Raw genomic sequence first — 20,131 nt, 5'->3', positions numbered from 1 at the left:
GCAAAGAGACCCAGTGGCTGCCAAGCCACGAGAACACAGGTGGGGTACACTGCAGTTGCCATTGTGAACGTCAGTCATGGTATATCAGTGTTTTCTAGACTGTGTTCAGCTGAATACTAACCTCTTGAAACCCGCTGGGGTGGAGCCAAACCCGATGCGGTTGAGTCGATTCTGACTCATAGCGACCCTATACGACAGAGTAGAACTGCCCCACAGAGTTTCCAAGGAGCGCCTCGTGGATTCAAACTGCCAACCTTTGTGGTTAGCAGCTGTAGCTCTTAACCACTACACCACCAGGCTTTCCTCTGGGATGGAAAGTAGGGGAAAAATATTCATGGACAAGCAAATTTAGGAAAAACTGAATTTTATCCCCCTGCCCTTAGGGATGCACCATGCAAATTAGCTTATTAAGGGCACTAACAGCTCAGAAGCCTGGCTTGCTTCTTAACCCAGCTTTTCCCAAATATACTTAGGGGTACACCCATTCTGGAAACCCGGGTGGTGTAGTGGTTAAGTGCTACAGCTGCTAACCAAAGGATAGGCAGTTCGGATCCACCAGGTGCTCCTTGGAAACTCTATGGGGCAGTTCTACTCTGTCTTATAGGGTTGCTATGAGTCGGGATCGACTCAACGGCACTGGGATCTGGAGGACACCCCTTCTCCCATGTTACGCCATAAAATTTACTTTGAAAAGCGCCACTGTATTGAATTCTTTTGTCTGCTTGTAGAGTTTTTCTTCTTTTCCCTCACTTGCAGCTGTGATTTCTTGCTGCTCTGGGGCTCTTCTAGGAGCCACTCTGCATCTCTTCTTTCTATTCTAATCCTCTGTAAGCTGGACACACAATAATGAAGACTGTGGGAACAATGTGTACAGTGGGCCTTGACTGAGGTTCTGATGCATCTTCCCATGAGTCAAGTGTGAAGGTTTTGTGGCATTGTCGCTGTGGTTCTGATGATCTTGGCTTCTGATCCTTGACTGTGTTCTGGAAAAGTGGAGCAGACAGAGAGCCAAGTTCTAGATATGACAGCTGCTATTCCACACTGCCCATTCTTTGTAAGGAGGGAGACAGGGAAGCTTTGCAGAGCAGAAAGACAGCCCGGCTAGCCATACACCACCCCCAGATAGTTCCTCTCATGGCACAGCTAGGCGGCAGCCAGGACAGCCCCAGGCCAGCCCAGGACAGGCTGAACTCTAGATGCTGAAAATGCATTTCAACAGGAGAGTCCTCAGTCACCCTCAGAAGAGATTTACCTGGAAAGGGTACAGAACAGTCAAAGTAAGGAACAATTGTAAAGCAGAATACAAGAGAAGATTCGGGAGCTCTGTGTGTGTGTGTGTGTGTGTGTGTGTGTGTGTGTGTGTGCGCGCACGCGTGTGCACACAAGTATGCATGAATGAATACGCATCTATGAAAGGGTACCTTTGGAAGAACATATGGACACATATAGGGAAGGGTACACGTGTGTAAAGGAGCCCTGGTGGAGCAATGTTTAAGCTCTTGGCTGCTAACCGAAAGATCCTTGGTTCAAACCCACCAGCTACTCCGCGGGAGATCTGTTCCCGTAAAGATTACAGCCTAGAAAACCCTCTGGGGCAGTTCTATCCTGCCCTATAGGGTTGCTATGAGTCAGAATTGACTCAAAGGCACACAACAACAACAACATGTGTGTGTCAGAGAAAGGGGAGAGAGACTTTAACCCAATCTGACCAGAGGACATGTACGGGCGCAGAGCTGTAGTGACAATGTTTACTGAAGCCTTAAAGCAGGAGTCATGGACTCCTCTGTGGTCTGTTATGTGGTTTCTCCCTGATCTGTTTCAGGAACCCATGGCCTGATACATAACCTGACACACAGACTGGCCTGGGGTCTGACTTGTGGTCTGCCGACACGCTCTGTCACAGCTCCACGAGGGGACTGAATATCCAAAACTGGGCCAGGCTGGGACACCCAGGTTGTGTGGGCTGGGAGGTACAGCCTTTCCACAGCGTGTCCAGGCCCCCTGTCAAGGGAGAGGCATCGGTGGCCCCTGTGAGTTATGACTTTTATTATGCAGAAAACAGGCATATTAACTTCAGGTCCTTTGAAAAATGTGGTCCTGTAATCAGAGCCTGTGTCTGTGCTGAAGCGCGGTGGCACGGGGCCAGAGAAGTGCAGGGATGAAATAAACATTTAGAAAGACAACTGCATTTGCAGATCTAAGAATTGAGTTATATTCATTTCTGACAGCTTCCTGAATCACAGCCCACGTCTCCGCCCGGCACAACGGGGACCTGGCCCTTTAACTAGACTCCATTTCACATAATTAAAGACTCACAAAATTAAATGGCCTGCATGGAAAGTGGCTTTCAGTGGACTAAATGCCGGGAGCAATCTCCTCGCCAGAGTGGAGAAGTGACACTAGCTTGCAGATCAATATCATCTCTGTTATTAATATCAAAAGCACATTACTTTGTTTTTGCCTGGCTCCCCTCCAAGCCTCCGGCCCTGCCGCGGAGCAGCCATTTGCTCGGGCCATAATTTACTTTGGTGAGTTTTTAAGGTATTGTTTTGTCAGGACCAATCACCGTGACGTTATAAATGACTGGGAGGACTTGCACTCTCCCTCCATGGCATATGCAGTGAAATTAATTTTTAAAAGTTTCACGTCAATTACTCCTGTCCTTGAGTTATGCAAGGGGACAAAGGAGCCGAGACATAAGGACGTGAGTGATCACAAACAGATGAGGTAACGACACACAGAAGCCGGGGCTGCAGACCAGAGCAGACATTACACTATCTTTAATTGATGCATTGAATTAAACAACGCTAAAGCCAAACAAATATTGACCACTTAGCAAAAGGACCCCATTGATTTTTATGATGGACAACAATGCCATCCTCCACTTTGTTGTTTGGGGGTTTCAGGCAGGCATCCTCGGGTTCCAGGACAGCCAACGTGGCTGGATTACACCAAGAGATGCCGTAACTCTTTGATGGGACTTTGCAAAGTGGGTTTAAACATTTTCACTATCTCACTCTGGCTGGCTTGTGCTCCCTCACTCTGGCCTAACCATGTCTTCCTCCTTTAGCTTACTTTTAAGGAGACCTCCAGGCTGATTCCTGCCTCCCTCTGCTTCAGTGTTGCCAGCCAGTACAGACACTAGGCAACCTTTCTCCAAAATCTCCACGTAGCTCCTGTCTTCCTCCTACACCACCTCCCCCATCAGGCAGTCCCTGAACCTAAAGGAGTGACTCGCCTTTGGCCTGAGCATCTTGCAATTCCTGCTTGGTCGGAAAATCAGGGCAGGGAGGGAGACACAAAAGATCTGCGTCTGGTGAAAGAAAGGGATCTCCCACTTATGGAGCCCCCAGAACGTGTTTGGTGTTATACCAGACAATATACAGACATTTCCCCACTCGCCTGTCAGTTTGTCGTACTGTGGTGGCTTGTGTGTTGCTGTGATGCTAGAACCTATGCCACCGGTATTTCAAATACCAGCAGGGTCACCCATTATGGACAGGTTTCAGCAGAGCTTTCAAACTAAACCAGACAAGGAAGAAAGGCCTGGCAATCTACTTCCAAAAATCCAATGAAAACCCTGTGGATCACAGCAGGATAATGGACTTGAGCATACAATCCTAAAGATGGTGCGGGACCAGGCAACGTTTCTGTTGTACATGGGGTCACCAGGAGTCAAAGCCATCTTGATGTCAACTAACAACAACAAACAGGCATTATCTTTATTAATTCTCCCAGCCACCTGAAAGGTGGGTATTGCAGGTCAGACTTGAAGATGAACATAGCTTTCAGGGGTGGACGTCTAAAGCCTGTGGACCTAAGAATCAGTTTTGCTCAGTCTCACGAATCCCAGCTGCCTGCATGTCTCTATCCACAAACTTCTGCACTTCTCCCGTCAGAATTCAAGCTCCGTGGATCAGGGACTTGTCTTTTTATGCTGTCTTTTTATACTTGCACATGGCAGATGCTTGATAACTGTTTGTGGAATGCATGAATATGACAAGAGAGACAATGACAGGTGAAGGTTACCATTATCATGTGAGAAGGACAGGTCACCATTTGGTGCCCAGTCACCGAGATGGCTGCTAGGATGCCTTCAATCTGGAGAGGTAAAGCAAAGAACAAGCCAGGCAGCAACTGTGGTCAAGCAGTTACACACCTTGACTATCAGTTCAGTGGCAGAATTCTCGCCTCTCATACTGGAGACCCGGGTTCGATTCCTGGCCAATGCACCTGATGTACAGCCACTACCTATCTGTCAGTGGAAGCTCGCATGTTGCTATGATGCTGAATAGGTTTCAGCAGAGCTTCCAGACTAAGACAGACCAGGAAGAAACGTCTAGTGATCTACTTCTAAAAATCAACCAGTGAAAACCCCACGGATCACAACAGTCTGATCCGAAGCCTATCATGGCAACGGCACCAGATGGGGCGGTTTTGTTCCATGTTTTGTGCATGGGGTCGCCATGAGTCCGGCTGACCCGACAGCAGCTAACTACAAAAACTCCGTTGCAGGTGGGTGCCGGCAGCCAGCAACGCGTCAGCAAATAAGGCTCCCTGTGCTTGCCTTCACCGAGCTCCCAGCTGTTGGAGAGACACTGCATTGTTCCAAAATTCTTTAATTTTTATTTGCAAGAGTCTCAAACAAGGAAGACAGCTTTTAAATACATTCCCAGCTTAATAAGCAAATGCACAGTTCTTTCTGAGTAGGTTAATTAGAGTGAAACCAGGCAGCACATGCAGCAGCCAGTGACAAACACAGGTTTACAACTGTAAGTGAAAAAGCGCAGGTCTTTACAAGAACGTTCTAACAAATATCTTCTTTTTTAACAAACATTCATAGTCTCCAGGTAACAAGGGAATAGTCCTTGGGAGATAACTATTCCAATTTTGACTTTCACAGACCATTGCTGCTTACTGAGAAACTCAACCTCCAGATGCCAAGACACCTAGAAAGTATAGATTTAATTTAAATGTTATGGGGAGGAGTATGGTACCATCCTTCTAATCTTCTTTATTACCTATCAAAACAAAGGCCGCTTGCTAACCTAGTGCTCTGACCTCCAAAGCTCAGTGTTGATGACTTCTGCCCTCAAAGGGTTGGTGTCAACCCAGAAAACCTTTGTCAGGCAGCCCACCAGCTGGGCTGCATGCCAGACCCCAGGCTCTCAGAGCTAAGGCAGCCACTGTCCTGGTGCTGAAGGAGCTCCTGGTCCCATGGGGAGAGAGACCCAGAGACAGGCATTGCCACGGAACCCCAGCTCTCAGTTGGAATTGTATAATGGCAAGGAAAGGCACAGATCTTCTCTGCCTGCCATGGGGGCGGGGAGGAGAACCCACCATCTTAGTTATCTAGCGCTGCTATAACAGAAATACTACAAGTGAATGGCTTTAACAAACAGACATTTATTTTCTCACAGGCTAGGAGGCTAGAAGTCTGAATTCAAGACATCAGTTCCGGGGAAGGCTTTCTCTCTCTGTCGGCTCTGGAAGAAGGTCCTTCTCGTCAACCTTCCCCTTGTCTAGGAGCTTCTCAGCACAGGAAGCCCAGATCCAAAGGACACACTGTGTTCCCAGCTCTTCTTTCTTGGTGGTATGAGGTCCCACTGTCTCTCTGCTCCCCTCTCCCTTTTATATCTCAAAAAAGATTGACTCAAGATACAATTTAATCTTATAGACTGAGTCCTGCCTTGTTAACATAACTGCCTCTAATCCTACCTCATTAACATCACAGAGGTAGGATTTACAACACTTCGGAATAGCACAACAGATCACAGAATGGTGGGGAAGCACACAATACTGGGAATCACAGCCTATCCAAGTTGACACGCATTTTTGGAGGACACAATTCAATCCATAATACCCACCTAGGGGGCACCTGGAGCACTGATGGCACACTGGGTAAGAGCTCAGCTGCTAACCAAAAGGTCAGCAGTTTGAATCCACCAGCCGTTCCTTGGAAACCCTATAGGGCAGTTTTACTCTGTTCTATAAGGTCACTATGAGTCAAAATCGACTCAGTGGCACCTAACAATAACAACAACAGAGGGCAGCTGGATCTGGGTCCAGAGGATTGAATAGTACTGTCTAGGAAGTTAAGGGAAAGGCATCCCTGGCAGAGGGGTTGACAGTGCACAGTGTATCTGGAAAAGAGCTTGGCTATGAGCACTCTTGATAATCTACTGTCTATTCTCAACATAGTGTCCCTGGATGGTACAAGCAGTTAACACACTCAACCGCTAGCCAAAAGGTTGGAGATTCCAGTCTACCCAGAGGCAGCTCAGAACAAAGACCTGGCAATCTACTTCTTGAAAAATCAGCCACTGAAAACCTATGGAGCACACTTCTGCCCTGACACACATGGGACTGCCATGAGTCGGAGCTGATGGCCACTGGTTGGTTTGTTTTTAATTCTCAACGCAGAAGGTAGAGCATCCTTTACAAATAAAAAAACCCTCCAAGAGCTCCCTATTTCACTTGGGGAACAATCTCAAGTCTGACCATGGCCTACAAGCCCCTGCATGATCTCATCCCTGCCCACCTCTCCTCTCTCCCCAACACCTACTTCTCTCCCCATTGCTCTCTAAGCGCCAGCCTTATTTCTCTTCCTTCAGTTAGTAAACTTCGTTCCAACCTCAGGGCCTTTGCACTTGTTGTTCCCTTGGCCTGGGATGTTCGTCCTCCAGCTCTTCCTTTGATTGGCTCCCTCTCATTTAAATCTCGGTTTGCCTCTTTGGAGCAGATTTCCCTACATGCTAGCCCATCACCCATGCCTTTGACCACTGCCTGTACACTACCTTGTTTTACTGACATCAAGGCACGTGTCACCCCCTAAAATCATCTTGCTTGTTCATTTGATCACTGTAACCTCCATGAGGACAACGGTCTGGTCTGCTGTGTTCACTGCTATGTTACTAGCCCCTAGAACAGGGCCCAGAACATAGTAGGTGCTGAAAAAATATTTGATGAATGAATAAATGAAGACCCTGGAGAAGTATTTAGCCTACAGGTCTTGGAGCATTTGCGGAACAAGGAAAGCAGAGGAAGAGGCTCCTTTCCCCACCAGGCCCAGACTGATGGGAGGAAGGGAAAAGCCCTAAAAGATGGATAGAGGGACAGAGGCAAGTTCAGGAGCTCTGGATCAAGTCCAAAACAAGACAACAAAAAAAAAAAAACATGCCATAGCAACCCTATATGACAGAGTAAAACTGCCCCATAGGGTTTCCAAGGAGTAGATGGAAGATTCAAACTGTGAACCTTTTGGTTAGCAGTCATAGCTCTTAACCACTATGCCATCAGGCCTCTGGATCAAGTCCAAGTTGGGCCCAATTCATCCAACACAGGCCAGAAGCAGATAGCTCTCTAGTTTCCTAATGCTCACAGGAGGTGAGTGGGCCTGACCCTGGGAAAGAGAGGAGGGAAGAGGGCACTGCTGATGGAGACCTGGGGGAGCAGCTCAACCCACAGCCTACCTTCAGCCACCTTGAGCATCTCTGCACCCCAGAGAAATGGAGTTATGAATTCCAAAGGAAATTCAAGACTGCATCTGGCCACACTGAAACGTCCACGTCCTTCAACCGGCCTTGCTCTTTCTTGCCTTCATTCTATTCCCTCTGCCTGAAACATTATTCCCCATCATTTATCTGGCAAACCCCTACTCATCCTTCAAACGTCAGCTTAGAAATCGCTTTCTGTAGGAAGCCTTCCCTGACACTCTTCCGGCCCCCTGCCAAGCTAGGTCTGGAGATCAATTACAGCAATTGTCTTCCTGGGTTTTAATTGCCTGTCTCTGGAGTCACACCCACTCGGGCAGAAGTTTCAGCTCAGCCAATTGTTGGCAAGTTGGTCAACCGCCTGCTTTGCAAGTATGTTGTAAGGATTATTTGAGATAGCATCTGCATATGGTTCATAATAGGTATTTAATAAATATTAGATATGATAATGATGAAAAAAGGAAATCTTCTGAATCTTTCCCCAAGGGCATAGCAAGTTGATAGCTGGGCTGTGGTGAAAAACAATGGGCTGGACTTGAAATCCAGAATTCCAGCTCTGCCACTAACTAGCAATGTGATTTGAACAGGTATCTACTCCCTCTCAGCTTCCAATTCCTCCTCTGCAAGATAGAATTCCTAACACCTTCCTCATGTTGTCAGCTGCCATGGAGTCGGCTCCTGACTCATGCTGACCCCATGCACAATGGAATGAAACGTTGCCCAGTCCTGGGCCCTCCCATAATCGGTTGTGGATCAAACCATTATGATCCGTAGGGTTTTCATTGGCTGGTTTTCAGACATAGATTGCCAGGCCTTTCGTCCTAGTCTGTCTTAGCCTGGAAGCTCTGCTGAAACCTGTTCAGCATCATAGCAACACACAAGCCTCCAAAGACAGATGGGTGGTGGCTAACAGGTGTGGATTACCCAATAAGCAAGGTACGCATGGGCTTACTTATGCTTACTGACTAATCTGTAGTGCACAATTTCACATGGTTATGGTGAAACCCATGTGAAACTGGGCACTACAGATTAGTCAGTAAGCACAAGTAAGCCCATGCATACCTTGCTTATTGGGTAATCTGTCCCTGCCGGCTACACATGAAGTGCATTGGCTGGGAATCGAACCCAGATCTCCTGCATGGAAGGCAAGAATTCTACCACTGGACCACCACTGCCCCAACATTCCTCATAGGGTTACCTAACCACTTTCAAATATGTAAAGAACACTTATTATGTACCTTGCACTGGCCTGAGGTTAGACAGGTACCAAGGTCTGATCTCTGCACTCATGGGAGTAGGGAGAGAAACCATTAAACAGGCAATTACAACAGCACAGTTCATGCATGCTTGCATTCATCAGTATTTACTGAGTGCCTACTATGTGCCAAGCTGGAAGCAAAACAGATAAGGCTTCCATCCTAGTAATATTGATAATAACAGCCTGTTTTCAATGAGCATTTATTGCATGACCTTGGGCTTAAGCTCTTTAAGCATCCTAAACCTAGATACAATTAACAGCTACCTCATAGGGTGGCAGCAAAGATTATATGAATGAACGCATGTGAAGCTCAGAGCGGAGGTCCTGGCACCTCGTAAGTGGTCAATAAAGAGAAGCCCTAATTCTGTTTATTAGCTCACTGGGTAGCAGGCTTCTGTTTACAGCTTTACATGTTTTATCTTGTTTAATCATTTAATCCCAGGTGATAAGTACTAGGAAGCTACACGTGAAATCGCCTATAAACCCAAAAGCGTTGACGCATGTGAGTGCGTGTTAGCATTGCAGAGGGGCTGGCAGAGGACTGTGGAATGGGATGGGGTGGGATGGGGTGGTCAGTGTGGGGTGAGAGGAGCTAGAAATGCCACCAGGAGGTGAGCCTGGGTGGGGGTGGGGGCGCGAGGGGAGCTGAGCATCAGAGGGCAGGGGGTGCTGAGCATCAGAGGGCAGGGTGAGCAGCCTCTCTCCTGAAAACTGGGGCGCTGGGGCATTTCTGCTGCTGCAGAAGGCCAGATTCAAACAGGGCAATTTAAAAACATGTAAAAGGCATAAAGCGAGCGCAGCTGTGCACAGCTGCCGCCGAACGCTCCATCGATGCCTTGCTGCGGACTCTAAATGACAATAAACCTTCCACCCCTTATAAATTAAGCAGACTTTCAAAAAAACCATATCTCCTCCTGCAACTTTTTATGGCTGTTTGGCAACTTTAATCATTTTGCAAAATGCAATTCCTGGCCATAAATTCTCTCCCAAGTACAGATTTAGGGAGATCTAGAGGACTGCGGCGGGTTGATAGGTAAGTTTTAATCTGACAAGGCCAAAAAGTCTACCAGATTTATAGGGAGGCAGCAGATACCCTGTAATTACACCAGGCCCGACCTCCAGGGAATCGCAAATGTGGGGGTGGGAGACAGTGGGAAAGAGGCAGCTGGGGCAGCTGCCAGGGCAGGGGAAACCCCCTCCAGCTGTCTGCCTCAGGCCGGCCTTCTGGTCACAGGCCACGGTGATTCCCCACAAAGGCGCAAAGACCTGGGGTTCTGACTCACTGAAGCCTGTGATTGATACACATGCACGCTCACACACGGGCATCCACACATATGCGCTGCACCCGTGCCCATGGCTGACGCCTGTCAAGAAAAGCTGACCCTCTGGCCGCCTTTGTCCCAGCTCTTTGGAAGGAAGTCATATGTTCCTGAACAGGGCGGAGAGTGAGAAGACACTGGATTTCATTCGACTACACATTCAATACATATGGAATCTGCATTTGTGCTATGCATTACTCGCCATACTAGGCACCAGGAACAGAGCAGCTGACAAGACTGGCATGCAGGCCGGCCATGGACAGTGTGCAGGTTGTGCATTGCACAAGGGCACCTGGCTAACAGCCCAGAAGAAGGAGAGCCTTTCCTGATTGGTCTGCATAAAGGGAGTGCCTCACACAAAGGAGTGGAATGTGCTAGCCTCTAACAGCCCCAGACGCGGACCACAGGTACTCAGGTGGGAACCAGGTTACAAGCTGGCAGCCCACAAATTTTATTTGACCAGGCTAGTGGTTTAAAATATTTGAATTTGAAACAGGCTTTCCTTTTTGCCACAGTGCTACCACTCCTTATTATCTTACACTCAAGAAATTCATTTACATTGGTTCCCGGCCTCAAAGGGCATGTGAGTTTGAGGCCCCGAAGAGGCCGTGATAACACAAGTGAAGGATACTGCAGGAGCAGCAGCCATTAACTCCCAACCCAGACCCTCTATGGAAGTGTGGTAGGCAGAATTTAAAAAGAAACTCTTGCTGTCAAGTCAATTCCAACTTATGCTTGGATCCTACAGGGCAGAGTAGAACTGCCCCCTAGGGTTTCTAAGGCTGTAATCTTTACAGAAGCAGCCTGCCACATTTCTCTCCTGAGGAGCAGCTGGTGGGTTCAAACCACCAGCCTTTCTGTTAGCAGACAAGTGCTGAGCCACTGCCCTGCCAAGGCTACTTTGGTAGGCAGAATAATGTCCCCTAAAGATTTATACCTTCCAGTCCCCACAATCTGTGAATGTTATGTTACATGGTGTTATAGGCCGAACCGTGTACCCCAGAAAGGTATGTTGAAGGCCTAACCCCTGGTGCCTGTGAATGTGACCTTGTTTGGAGATAGAGTTTTGAAGATGTTATTAACATGATGTCATACTAAGAGAAGGGCAGGCCCCAATCCAATATGACCATTGTCCTTATAAAAATAGGAGAAAAGACTCAGACACCGGGGAAGATAGCCGCTTGAGGATAGAAGTAGAGAACGGAGTGATATATCTATGAGCCGCAAAGTGCCAAGGATTGCCAGGAACCACCACATGGTAGGAAGAGGCGAAGAAGGATTTTCCTCTAGAACCTTCAGAGGGAGCGTGCCCCTGCCAACACCTTGATTTTGGACTTCTAGCCTCCAGAACCATGAAACAATAAATTTCTAGGTGTCTTAAGCCATTCAGTTTGTGGTACTTAGTTATGACAGTCCTAGGAGATTCATGGTAAAGGGAAATTAAGATTGAAGATGAAATTAAGGTTTCTAATCAGATGACATTAAAATAGGGAGTTTGGTGCGGTGGTTAAAATGCTCCACTGCTAACCAAAAGGTTGGTGGTTCAAACCCACCAGCCACTCCATGGAAGTAAGACATAGCAGTTTGCTCCCATAAAGATTTACCCTATGGGGCAGTTCTACTCTGTTCTATAGGATATCTATGAGTCGGAATTGACTTGACTGCAATGGATTTGGTTTGTTTTGTTTATCCTGGATTACCTGAGTGGACCCAGCATAATCACATGGTTCCTTAGAAGCAGAATCAGGAGGCAAAAGATTCAGTGCCAGAGTGACTCGATGTGAGAAAGACTCACCTGGCCATTGCTGGCCTTGAAGATGGAGCTGAGAAGGGCAGACTCTGAAAGCTGGGAAAGGCCAGAAGACAGAGCCTCCCCTAGAGCCTGCAGGAAGGATCAGAGCCCTGCCTACACCCTGATTTTAGCCCAGTGAGACCCACTTTGGACTTCTAATTTCTAGAACTGTAAAATAACAAACTTACATTGTTTGAAGTCACTAATTTATTATAAAGCAGCAATGGGAAAGTAATACATACAGGAAGTGGCTTTTAAGTCAAGGCCCGAGAAATCAGGAGAGATGGGTCAGGGGTGTTTCAGGTGAAGGAATGTGCAATGTCACTCCTCCACCTCCCCAGGAAAGCCACCTTGCTCTCCTGTGCTCTGGAGCTTGCGTTTTCTTATGCTGTGTGTGGATATGGCCTCCACGTGCATACAGGGGGCCAGCAGACATGCCAGAAGAGGACGAGCCACAAACAGGTGTTAGGTGACATTTATGAGGCCTTGCCCCAGGTCCTGTACTCAGCACCTTGCATGCATTTTCTCCACAAGCAGCCCTGTGATGCCATATGGCCTGATGGTTGAGAGCCTGAGCCCTGGAGCCAGAGTTCCTGGTTCAAGTCTAAAACCCTACTTGCTACTAAATCCAGAGCAGTGACTTAACCTCTTGTGCTGCCGGATGGGATGTCATTGTCCGGTGTGATAGACAGACCCTAGAGTGGCCCCCATAACCCCCGAATCCTGGGTTCACACCCTTGTGTAATCCCCTCCCCATGAGTACGGGGGGGATTTGTGACTTGCTTCTTTCTAACCAGTGCTGTTGTTGTTAGGTGATGTCAACTCGGTTCCAACTCACAGGGAGCCTATGTAGAGCAGAACGAAACACTACCCGGTCCTGCACCATCCTCACAATAGTTGCTATGTTTTAGCCCATTGTTGCAGCCACTGTATCCACCCATCTCACTGAGGGTCTTCCTCTTTTATGCTGACCATCTACTTTACCAAGCATGATGTCCTTCTCCAGGGACTAATCTCTCCTGATAACATATTCAAAGTAAGCAAAATGAAGTCTCTCCATCCTCACTTCTAAGGGACATGCTGGCTGTACTTCCTCCACAACAAACTTGTTCTTATGGCAGTCCACGGTTCAGGATTCTTTGCCAAACACCATAATTCAAATGCGTCAATTTTTCTTTGATCTTCCTTTTTCACTGTTCAGTTTTTGCATGCATATGAGGTGACTGAAAATATCATAGTTTGAGTTTTGCTAGCAGGCTCACTCTAGGGACTCTCTGTGGCTTAACGAAGTAAGCAGCCAGGGAGAAGCCCACTTGCCAATAAACTGTGGGCTTCTATAAACAATGGCCTCTAATTTCTGAGGGTGGCCTCCAGCAGACAACCAGCAAGAAGCCGGAGCCCTCAGTCCAGTCCTATGACCGCAAAGAAAGGAATTCCGCCGACAACCTGAGTGAGCCTAGATGCAGATTCTTCCCCAGCCAATCCTCCAGATAAGAACACAGCCTAGTGATTGCAGCCCTGTATGATCCCAGTCACAGAACCCAGCTAAGCCACACCATCTTTATAAATGGGAAACTGGAGCTTGGAAAAGGTAGGAACCTTGCCCAATGTCACACAGCTAGTTAGTGGCACAGCCGGAACTCAAGCTGAAGACTGTCTGATCCTAGAACCCTATGCTCCCTTTTTATTTTTTCCTTTTTCTTTTTTATTGTTGTAAAAATATGTATATCATGTTTACCAGTTTGAAATCTTTCACATGTACAAATTCAGTGACACCAATCATATCAATCATGTTGTGCCACCAACACCCCCATCCATTGCCAAATTTTCCATCACCATAAACAGAAACAGGGCCCTTGTTCTTACCATCTCGTCTGCCTTTCTGCCTCCATGCAGCAAGCTCATCTCATCACCAGCCCCTTCAGCTGGTGTCTTTCTTCTTCTTCCTTCTCCTCTCCCTCCTTCCCCAACCTCTCATCCTTCTCCCTCATCTTCCTTTCTCCTCCTCCCCTTCCTCCACCCTTGGTCCCTTCCCCAATGTGGGGTGTTTGCTTTGTCACTGTCCCTCCTCCCCAAGCCTCTGCCTACAGGGTGGCTAGGGCCTACCGCCCAGGCTCATCCTAACAGGACTGGGGGGAAATCTACAGCAGCTTCGGTCCACTCAGCCAGGACCTAGATGCCCACATCACCCTCCCCTGGCCCCACCAGATAGCCTGAGACCTTCTCCCAAACCGCCAAAGTCAGACTCTCCAAGGCAGGACCCCACGCTCAGGGACAGCCTGCCATGCATGCCCCCAGTCCATGCCTGTAGCTCAGGGGGCAGAAGATGGAAGAACTTCCAAGCCTACTGCCTCATCTCTACTCTGGCCCATCCACAGGTCTCTAGCCCCACCTCCCTTAGCATGAAAGAAAGAGGGGCTTCTTTAACGACGGAACAGAATAAAATATAGATAAGCATTAGTCAAATAAAATTAATGCTTCCAATATTGTTTTAGGCTTGCTCATATGCATCAAGTGCTTATGAAATTGCAGCTTATCACGTGGGGATATTGCAGTTATGTATTAGCTGACTGTCTGGTGGCCACTCCAACAGCTCTCTCTAGACCTCGGGTCGCCCTTCACAGGCAAAGTCAGCCTTGCTGACATTCATCTCCGTCCTCCCCTGACGGGTCCCCAGATGCTGATAAAAGGCCTTGCCCCCAACAACATATGAATATTTAAATGACAGTTAATTATTCAGCATATAATGATATTATTAGCATCCACTTCATTGCTGGCTGTGGGCCCAGCCAAGCCTTGTCCCAGGCTGAGCGGTGCCGAGGAAAAGCCAAAAACCAGGCAGGCCCATGTCTGCTGTGCCTGGAGAGGAGTCACTATTATTTGGGGGAGATGTTAGTTCACAGAAATGATCGCCAAGGATCTCCCCAGCCTGCTGGGTCTGCGGAGGAGATCTAACCAACATAGTCCTACCCCAGGAACGGAGAGCTCGCAGCCTGGTGGGGACTCACATTCACCCTGCCAAGCACTTTGCACGAGCATCATTTGATTCTCAAAACAACCTTATGAAGTCAGGACCAGTGTTATCCCCCTTTTCTTATAAATGAGAAAACCGAGCATGAAAAAGTGCAGTGACACGCACAAGGTCACATGTTAAGTGAAGGAGCTGGGATTCAAACCTGCACAGTCGGACTCCAGAGCCCACACACTCCGCTGGACCATGAGCCAGGCTGATGCTCCCAATGCAACACAGAGGAAGTGCTGTAATGGAGATGCAAGCCCAGAGCTCTGAGATCGGGAAGTGAGAATGAATTCAGATGGAGATAGACGGGGAAAAGGCTTGTAGACAAAGCTATCATTGGAGCTGGACCTAGAAGAACAAATAGGCATGTGGAAGGAAGGGCATTACAGACAGAAGGAACAGTACATGCAAAGGCATGAGGAGGAAAGGTGCTTTGAAACGGTGAGATTCTGGAATAACTGCAACACAATATTTGTATGGGGTACGTAACGGGAAGATAGTTTGAAAACAGATCACAGAGGGCATAGAGACCAGGCTAAACAGTTTGGATTTTGTCTTAAGGGCACTGGGGAATTACGTAAGGTTGTGACAGGATGCAAAAATGGTGACAAACTTTTCCTTTCCATGTTGTTGTTGCTGTCAGGTGCCATCAAATTGATTCTGACTCATAGAGACACTATCTACAACAGAATGAAACATTGCTCGGTCCTGCACCACCCTCACAATCGTCAATATGTTTGAGCCCATTGTTGCAGCCACTGTGTCAATCCATGTTGTCAAGGGTCTTCCTCCTTTTCATTGGCCCTCTTCTTTACCAAGCATGATGTCCTTCTCCAGGGATTGGTCCCTGCTGACAACATGTCTGAAGTACGTGAGATGATGTCTCACCATCCTTGCTTCTAAGGAGTATTCTTGCTGTACTTCTTCCTGTAAAGACGTATGTCCTTCCTATAAAGAAACCAAAAAACAAGCCATTGCCATCAAGTTGATTCCAACTCATGGCAACCCCATGCATTACAGGGTAGAACTTCTCCATAGGGTTTTCTTGGCTATAATATTTACCAAAGCAGATCATCAGGCCTTTCTTTCATGGCTCTACCACTGGGTGGGTTTGAACCACCAACCTTTAGGTTAGTACTTGAGTACAAACCATTTGTACCACCTAGAAGTAGAGTCTATTTGTCCACCAAATCTCCCCATTACATCTGGGCTCGGCCACCTGCCTTAATTTGGCAATAGGGACAATAGCAAATTTGACACAAACAGAGGTTTTAAAAGTGCTTATATATGGGGGCTTGCCCTCTTGCTGCTCTCGGAATCCAGAGACCGCCTTGAAATAATCCTGAGTTAGTCTTCTGGAGTTTGGGAAGCCTCATGGAGAAGACATGGAGTACCCTAGCTGAGTTCAGCTCAAATTACTGAGATCCCACTAAAAATCAGACAAGTTAGTGAGGCCATCCTTGATTATCAGCCACCAGCAGCCACCAGCCAACCTGCCAGTGGATGGATGCATGATGGAGCCCAGCAGAGATCAACTGAGCTGGCCCAGACCAGAACAAGCACCCAGCTGACCCAGAATCAGGAGTTAATAAAATTACCGTTGGTTTAGGCCACCACTTTTGGGGGTAGTTTGTTAGGCAGCACAGCTAGCTGATACAACAGTTTCAACAGAGGAATGGCCTGATCAAAAGATGTTTTAGATTACTCTGGCCAAGATGTACAGGTAAGTTAGAAGTGGTGAAACTGGAAGCAGGAGACCAGCGAGGAGGCTGATGTTAGAGTCCCAAGTGAGAAAATGAAGGTCTAATCAAGGCAACAGGGATGGACAAAATGAAACTTCTCCCAGTGACTGCCAGGGTAGAACTATGATATCAGGGAAGCATGTGTTTGGTACTGCTCCTACACACACATACTCCTTACTCCCCACCCCCTTGGTTATGTTGGAGAACCCACATCCAGACAGCCAGTATCCTCTTGCCTGGGTTGTTCTCTTTCTGCCTATCTCCACCTCCATCGTCTCACCCCCCTCACTCCTCCACTTAGCTCTCCTGCTCTAGCTCCTTCTCCATTCCAAGAAACAATTACATAAATAATGGAGGCTATAGGGTGTAAACTGTACAAAGAGCACCAGGCTAGGAGACCTAACTCTCACCTGCATTCCACTCCTAGGTCTCAGTTTCCTCAAATACCTTCTGCTTAAACACTAGTTTGTAACCTGGTCCACACCTTGTTCCACCTGTGCTTGAATTCTTGGGAGAGCAGGAGACGTGCCCACTCGCTCTGCCCCTGATGATGCCCCTGGGGAGACTGGAAAGAAACAGATGTTGATAAAAGGGTCATCCTCAAAGGTCCATCCCAGAGTCCAGACCCTCAGAGTCACTACTCAGTACCTTCTGAGGACATAAGCTCTCGGGTCTGGCCAAGCACAATTGAATCTGGGCAGTAGGACTGGTTCATCCATTAGATGAGCAGAACCCTGAAGACGGGGATGAATCCAGAGAGAGGGGAGCATAGTCAGGCAGAAAGAAGGTGGGACTGGGAGGAAGAAGACCTGAGCGTGAAGCTAACTTTGTCACTCAACTGACTTTGTGACCTCAGGCAAAGCACTTAAGTTCCCAGAACTTCCCAATCTGCAAAGTGGGCATCATAGCACCTGCATGGAAAGCACCCGGCACCATGCCTGGCATCCAGTTGTTACTTAACAAATGTTAATTTCTCTGCCCACCCTGCCATCTCTGAACCTCAGTTCTTCATCTATGAAACAGAGGTGTCAACCTCCTTTCCTCAAAATTGTTTTGTAGTCAAGATAAAATAGCTCTGCAAAGTACTTGTCATATAATAGTTGATCATTAAACCTTATGCTTTCAAGGTGAACTGCAAGAAAAGTTCAAAGAAACTAAGAGACATTCCTGATATGTTGCAATATGAAGTGTACATCACCTGTGACATATTCTTGTGAACAGTGTTTAACTTGAATCAAATTACTCATCAGAGGCCCTGGGTGGTGCAAACAGGTAAGCTCTCAACTACCAGCCAAAAGGTTGGCAGTTCAAACCGCCCCCATAGAGGCACCTCGGGAGACAGTCCTGGAGATCTGCTTTCAAAAGGTCACAGCCTTGAAAATCCTATGAAGTAGTTTTACTCTGCACACATGGGATCTCCGTGAGTCAAAACTGATTCGACAGCAACTAACAACAATTAAGCATCTAGATCTAATTTCCAGTTTATAGGAAAATAGAGGATGGAGGAACAAGTTAAATGGCACCATGAGGAAACAATTAGATAAATTCAGTATGTCGAACCTTCTACAAGAAAACTGCCTAACTCTTCAAAAGTTAATGTAATGAGGGGAAAAAATGAGAGAACTCTTCTAGATTTAAAAAAGACAAAACGCAAAACGTATACTTTGACTGAATTCTTTGACTGAATTCTGGCTCAAGTCTTTAAAAAAAAAAAAAAGCTCACAAAAATCATTTTGGGACAATTGGGGAAATTTGGATATTAACTTATATTATGAAATTACTGTTACTTTTCTCATGAGTGATAATGGCATTGTGGATCTGAAGAAGAATATGCTTATTCTTAGGAGAAGCATGGAAAGTACTTAGGGATGAGGTGTCATGACGTTTACAATGTATTTTCAAATACCATCCCAAAAAGAGGAGGCCTGGAGGCACAAACTCTTCAGTGCTCAGCTGCTTAACCAAAAGGTTGGTGCGTCGAACCCACCCAGAAGCTCCATGGGAGAAAGACCTGGTGATGTACTTTCATAAAGATTACAGCCCAGAAAACCCTATGGGACAGTCCTACTCTGTCACATGGGGTCACTATGAGTCAAAAATGACTCGACAGCACCCAACAGCAACAACATACCAAAAAGAGAGAGCTGTAGCAAATATGACGAAATGTTAACAAATGCTGACTCTAAATGGAGGATTTATGGGTAATCATTGGACTATTCTTTCAACTTATCTGTAAGTTTGAAAATTTCAACATAAAAAGCTGGGGATGGAGAGAAGAAAACCCAGGCAGTGGATCCAGAGCTTCAGAAGGAAATTCAGCCAGCTGACGAGGCCCTGCCTGGCCCTGTGTGGTCGGACCATCTGAGGACGAGGGCTGAGTCACCACTGGAAGCAGTCTTTCCGGCCCTGGCTTCAAGCTAGGAAGGGCAGAAGGGCAGAGGTCTAAGGCCCAGCTGCAGCCCCACTTCCCCCATAGCCCCCTTGGAAAGATCAGCTCCCCAGGCATCGGGGAGGGCCCTGTCTCTGGGGGAGACTGGAGGAGCAAGGAGCACTCTGTGAAGCTTACTGCTCTCTGGCCAAGAGGTGACCATGGTCACCAGCCCCTTGGGACAAACAAGCTTTTGTTTTTGCCAGCCTGAGTTTTGGTCTCTGGTATAAGAGTTGCCATTGGTTTCCGTTTCCAAACGTTCCTTTAGTAACCTCTCCCCACCTCCTTACCTTCTTAAGGGGAGAACCACTGCCTGGGCCAGAGAGATTTTGTAGCTCAGATCATAAGGATTTCCGGGCTGCATGGATCAGGCCAGGCAGGGTGGAACTAACAACCTGGGAACACAGGGTAGGGTTAGGTACCTGAGCTCCAGCTGGGGCCCCCAGAACACAGGACTGGGGAGCCACTCAGACCCCCAGGGAGAAGGCAAGCAGGGCCTGGGTAAGCTCTGTGGGAGGCAGGGCTTGTCTTGAGCTTTAATCCATCCAAGAAGCTGCTGGGGGAGCTTCCACTCAGCCTGAATCCCTGAGGAATTGGCCTGGTCTCAGAATCCATGGGAGGAGGTTATAGGACCTGCTGAAGGGTAGGCTCTAGCACCTTCACTGGCCTGAGAGAGGACACGTAAAGCAACTGAGAGCTCACAGCCGCTAGCATAGGTTGAAACTTTCCTGTGTGCCAAGCTCTGTGCTAACCACTGTCTGTGCATTTTCTCATTCAATCCTACTAGAAGTCCTGGTTAAGCTCCTTACTTATAATCCGGAGATATGGACCCACCTTCCTACTATGGCTGGGTGTGGACAAACACACACTAAGGAAATAAGAAACAGTGTCCAGCTCATGAAGCCCAGTGAACCAGGACTTGCTCCCAAATGGAAGGTCACTCCCCTCCACACAAATGACAATATTTTTCATCTAAAACAGCTCTCACTCCAACTCAGCACATAGACAAATTAGCCATCAAAAACCCAGGTTTAGGCCATACAGAAGGCTTATCCAGAGTGGGTCTTATTGAACATGTTT

General features: G+C 47.5%; 1 long non-coding RNA gene and 1 other non-coding gene across 5 annotated transcripts in view; both read right to left on the bottom strand.

The window, feature by feature from the left end:
* Positions 1-8,597: 8,597 nt before the first annotated feature.
* Positions 8,598-8,668, bottom strand: TRNAG-UCC (transfer RNA glycine (anticodon UCC)). Its single transcript has one exon. It is a non-coding gene; the product is annotated as a tRNA-Gly (tRNA).
* A 746-nt stretch (positions 8,669-9,414) lies between these two features.
* Positions 9,415-20,131, bottom strand: part of LOC126072925 (uncharacterized) — a 72,326-nt gene continuing 61,609 nt past the window's right edge. For all 4 annotated transcript variants that reach the window (XR_007516606.1, XR_007516605.1, XR_007516608.1 and 1 more), the window contains one exon: positions 9,415-15,829. This is a non-coding gene — a long non-coding RNA (uncharacterized LOC126072925). The remainder of the gene's footprint in view (positions 15,830-20,131) is intronic.

The sequence above is a fragment of the Elephas maximus genome, chromosome 3, assembly GCF_024166365.1.
Source record: "Elephas maximus indicus isolate mEleMax1 chromosome 3, mEleMax1 primary haplotype, whole genome shotgun sequence".
Classification (NCBI taxonomy): Eukaryota; Metazoa; Chordata; class Mammalia; order Proboscidea; family Elephantidae; genus Elephas; species Elephas maximus.
The sequence above is the reverse complement of the archived record's forward strand: the minus strand, read 5'-3'. Positions and strand labels throughout refer to the sequence as shown.